The sequence below is a fragment of the Sinocyclocheilus anshuiensis genome, unplaced genomic scaffold (genome assembly GCF_001515605.1).
Source record: "Sinocyclocheilus anshuiensis isolate Anshui unplaced genomic scaffold, SAMN03320099.WGS_v1.1 scaffold1635, whole genome shotgun sequence".
NCBI lineage: Eukaryota > Metazoa > Chordata > Actinopteri > Cypriniformes > Cyprinidae > Sinocyclocheilus > Sinocyclocheilus anshuiensis.
The window spans coordinates 225,781-231,352 of NW_015549682.1; positions in this window are offsets into that span (position 1 = coordinate 225,781).

Genomic DNA, 5,572 nt, shown 5'->3' on the forward strand with positions numbered 1-5,572 from the left:
TTCAGTTAAAATTAGGGTTCAAAGTCAACATAAAATTGCATTTGCAACCTATTTTACTTTTACAACGCTATTTGTTTTTGAGATAATCATGATATTCAACAAGAAAAAAATTGTCCATCAGAAATTGCATGAAAACTGTTAATTGGTTAATATGATCCAATATCCCACAAGGCCTTGGTGATATCAGAGTCGTTTCAGATGTGGAACAATTTGATGATGGATTAGGAAAGCACTTTGGAAAAATATGCCAAATTACCAGAAACAAGTATTAAAACAGCAAATAGGTTCTATTGTGATTTTATGTTGACTTTAAAGCAAATGTCTGTCATTTTAATCACATACAAACGGTAAGTTAACACACACACGCACGCACGCACGCACGCACGCACACACACACACACACAAAACATCACACACATCTTGCAAAAGCAAACACTTAATTGAAAACTGATTTAACTGCTCAAAAAATTGCATTTTTGCATAGTAACTCTATAAACACAAACATAAAAAAAAACGGTAAAAATAATTAATAAAGACGAGTTTTGATTAGTAAGTGAACAAATGATGTATAAGTGTTTTCACACATGATCGCTATGTGAAGGTCATCAGTAAATGAGTGTGGCACTGAAATGGCAATGTTTCCCAAGTTAAACAAAAGAGCTGTTAGTTTCGAATGATGTGTGTAATGTAGAGAACTGTGTTTAGAGTTTTGCAAAAAGTTTGTTTTACAATATCAAACAGAGTTTAAAGCATGTAATATGCTTATAGTTTTGCAGACTTGGTCTAAAGGTTAGGTACAGTGGGTACGGAAAGTATTCAGACCCCCTTAAATTTTTCACTCTTTGTTATGAGTGCTCATTTAGCTAATTAAAAGCTTACCCATTCAGGCACATCGTCCTATTATGGTAAGACGTGATTATTTTCTGCCTTCACAGATGTCTGGAGTCACAGTCTTGAAGCTGAATTTGTCGAGCGCTGCCTTTATCTATGCATAAGGCTTAGGCAGAGCTATGGGAATTTAATTATCAGCGTGCTTTCCTTAATATAAATAGCATAATGACGAGGGGGTCAATAAGCTTTAAGTATTTGTGCTAATTAATATGCATAACACACTAAGGGTACTTGATAGAGCCGTATTAAATATCAAAGAAGCCAACACATCCTAAAGAAGCACTTTATACGACCTCAAAACATCACAAGGATTCAGCCATAAATGCATCAGTTGACATTCAAGATGACATAATAGAAGAGAATGTGTAGTTAAAAATAGAAGAGAATGTGTAGTTAAATTAATTTAATGATGGGAACTACTTGTCTCATGAGCCATTGTGAATGATGATGATGATACAATATAAAACAAGTAAAAACTATAAAGAACAATACATCAGCCTAATAGTGTATAGAGCTTAGGGAGACTGGCTCAGTTACGGTTGTTCAAAATTGTTATAAAGCACATATTAATGCCTTATTCTACATGACCATATGTTATATTCCTTAACCATACCCCATACTTAAACTTAACAACTACCTTACTAACTATTAATAAGCAGCAGATTATAGATAGATAGATGCTCAACAGTCATGCCTTCACTTTTATAGAGCCGTATAAGAGCTGTGTATGTGATGTTTGAGTTGGGGAGGTGTGCCGTGCAAAAGGGGCGTTTGCAAAGGTTGTTTGAAAACATGCTTTATTTTTGTAGTTCAGTTGCAAAGCTATCTAGTTTATAGGTAAGGATTTTTGTCTATGCTCAAGCGGGTTGTCAGATTGAGGACACGTAACACAACGAGCACAGATGTCAATTGGAGACGGCCAACCTGTAAACTGATGAGTTGATTTGAGTTATTATATGCTGTTGTTATAGACTTTTAAATGGATGCTGAAGCTTTTAGGGCCAGGTAGAATCTGCGATCTCTGATCCGTTCATTGTTCTCTTCTATGGCTGCAGTACGCTATGTTTGCTGCAAACTAGGCTGCCAATTCTAGTGGGTTTTCTGCATCTTTTTCAGGTATTGCATTAAAGGGGCTTGCTGCTCTCTAAGTATCTATCATTTTGACGATAGTGGTCCTGACAGAATTATTTTTATCGTTTTGCTTTTCAGAGTTCAAAGGGACGTCATATGGGACGCAAAGGCAGCTGTTCCACCTTTTGACCATAAGCTGTCACTAGTGTGCGCTGTATTGAAAAGCTTTGAATAATCAACCAGTTCACCATACAGTTAAGGGGACCAGTTGTCACGTAACGCTGACAGAAGCAACGATGGAGATGTAGAATAGCAAACACTGTCTTTTATTAAATCCAAACAGGGGTAAAGCCACACCAGGAAGGGAAGATGACACACGTTCACAACATGTAGACCCGACAAACACAGACTGAACAGACTGGGGCTTAAATACACAGGATAACGAGGGAATTGGGAGGAACACAGGTGAACATAATGACTAATTAGACAGGGGAGAAACTGGGTCACGGAGCACATGGAGCAAAACACAAAGACAGTCCAATCCTGACATTTCGCTCCCCTCCCGGAAGGCGTGTCCTCGTGCCGTAGAACCAACAGAGGGAGGGACGGGTGGGAACTGGGAGGAGGCTCAGGAGGAGGACGGACACCTGGGAGGGGACTGGCAGACAGAGTCCAGGGAGGTGACAACGGAGGGAGGAGCCAGGGCGGATCAGACGTAGGAAGGAGCCAGGGAGATGACAGAAGGGACTTGGAGCATGCGGCGCCAGGTGGGACCCAGGCCACAGCCATGATACCGACCTACGGTGGAGCCGATGGAGGGAGGAGCCATGGAGGAGGAAGGGCTGATGACTCCAGGGGGCCAACCGACTGCGGCGGAGGAGCCCGAGACGGCGATGGAGAGCCGATGAGCCAGGGCGACGGGGAGGATCCGGAGGGCCAAGGCGGAGCAGATGGCTCCGGTGACCGAGGCGGGGATCCAGAAGGCCGCGGTGGAGCCGGAGCGACAGAGGACTGAGGAGGAGCCGAAGGGATGGAGGAGCCTGACAGAGCCAGAGGGACGCCAGAGGAGTGGAGTCCCGAGGCGACGAATGGTCGACAACAGACCAAGGCAGAGCCGGAGGGACGAGGGAGCCCGGTGGAGCCAGTGGACTGATGGGCCATGGCGGAGAGGAGGGAGCTAGGAGCCATGGTGGAGTCGCTGGGTTGATGGGCCGAGGCGGAGTCCGGGGCTTAGAGGCTGGAGGCGGAGGCCAGGGATTCTCCAGCCATGGTGACGATGGAGGATAGCAGACCCACGAAGCTCGCACCGTACAGATGGTGGGCTGAGGGCGAGCAGAGGTGCTGCCAGATGACAGCAGTGGAGGAGGCAGGAGTGGGTGGCTGGGCGGGCATTTGTGAGCCTCCGGGCTCTCTGGGCTTAACTTGGGAACAGGAGCCCTCTCAGGGCTGGACATGGAAACAGGAACCGGAGGGACAGAGGTCACGGACGGAGGAGGGAGGAAAGGGGGCAGGTCGGTATACAAATCAATTAAGTCTCTTTCCACTTTTCCTTTACTTAGATCCTTAGACAGCTCACCCTCAGCTATGGTGCAGGGGGCGGAGCTCCTCTCCGTGCTCTCACTGTCCATGATTCTCTTCCCCATGGCGAGTTCTGTAGCCGGCTCTCGCACCTGGTCTGATGTCACAGGCTCGGGGGCGATCCTCAGCACTGTCGCTCTCTCTGGCGATGGCTCGTGGGTCGTGGCGGGCTCTGGCTCTCCGTCAGCGGTGAGCACGGGCTTAAGCTCCACGCAGCGGGGTGATGGTGGGTTGGGCTCTGGGTCTGGTTGTGTTCTGGATCGGGGGTAGACGCTCTCCATACACCGGATGATAGCCTCCCTCCAGCACAGTCCGGTGGTGTCTGGGAGGTCGATGGGGCGGTAGTAGTTGGCCCCGATCCAGAACTGGGAGTTCAGCGTAGCGTCGTCGAGCTGGCTGAACTCCACAGCATACTCCAAGAGGGAAAGGTCCTTGCGGGCGTGGGAGGTAAACTTGACAGCGAGGGAATCCATGGGGAAGGAAACACTACGGAAACAAAAACCACTGAATGGAAAACAGAAAACAAACGGAGGGGAGACATATAGTTAAACCGTTTCGGTCGGGTCTTCTGTCACGTAAAGCTGCCGGAAGGACTGATGGAGACGTAGAATAGCAAACACTGTCTTTTATTAAATCCAAACAGTGGTAAATCCACACCAGGAAGGGAAGATGACACACATTCACAACATGTAGACCCGACAAACACAGACTGAACAGACTGGGGCTTAAATACACAGGATAACGATGGAATTGGGAGGAACACAGGTGAACAGAATGACTAATTAGACAGGGGAGAAACTGGGTCACGGTGCACATGGGGAGCAAAACACAACAAAGACAGTCCAATCCTGACACCAGTGAGCATAAGAGACTTTTTTCAAAAACTTTAATAACCAGTATTGACTGGTTTTTATAGGTAGCATATGTTCATTTCAGCTTGCCTTCAGTGGACATTCGTTACTAAATCCTTGACTGGAAAGAAACATGAGGGCTATGAATACATTTGAACTAATTAGTTCACCAACTAACACCTGAAGGAAATTACGGCAGGAAACAGGAACATGAGGAGCAGGAAACGGTGAACAAGACTGAGGCAATGAACAAGAATGAACTTCAAAATAAAAGGTATGACATAATTAAGGACATGAACTAAAAACATCAAACATAAAATCTAAGCACACGTGACAGTCATTGGTTTCAGGGTACAAAAAAGAGAGAAGAAGATGATTTTACACACTGCTGCAGGGCTCTAAAAATGCTCTCTGATCACTTGTAGATTTACAATTGTTTCATCCCCGAAATTATGCGACACTGATGTAACGCTCCATCTCTGTAGCTCAGCTTGGGCTTCTTCTGCTCTTTGAGAACATGAAACTGCTTGCTGACTTCTCAAGGGTTTTTCATCTGAACTTGGCGTAAAAATACCAGGAGGAAATTTGCCCTGGAACAAATGTAGTGGAATGACAGCATCTCTGATCATCAAACCATTCTCCAAATCTGACAGTCGTGTGAGCTAAGGAATCTATTCAAAGAAAGTCATTATTCATTGCATTAGACAAAAAGGATTTTCTCTTCAGCAATGCATTTTGACTAACACTCCAAGACATCACACACCCCGCTTAGTGATATTCTTTGAGAAGGAACCCATCAGGATTTCAGTTACATAACGTGGCTCATGACTTGCTCAAGTTCATTAGGCTATGCTAAAGTAAATGTTATGCCAGTGTCAGATTTAGATTTAGACTGTTTTATAAGGGCTTATAAAACAGTCTAAATATAGTCTAGTTACACAAACTCCAACCACCATTGTCCGGTTTGGCCCGACAAAATTACAAAAGAAACCTCTCTAGTAACAGGAATAGTAGTGTTAAGATGAAGTGCATAGCTGATTTTAATAAAAATCACTGTTTGGTGCCCCTGCATGGGTGAATGAGATGATGAACCCCAAGGTTTTGATATATATAAATATATATATACACACGCAGTATATATATATATATATTCAGATTTATATTTATTATTTCCTGTGTGG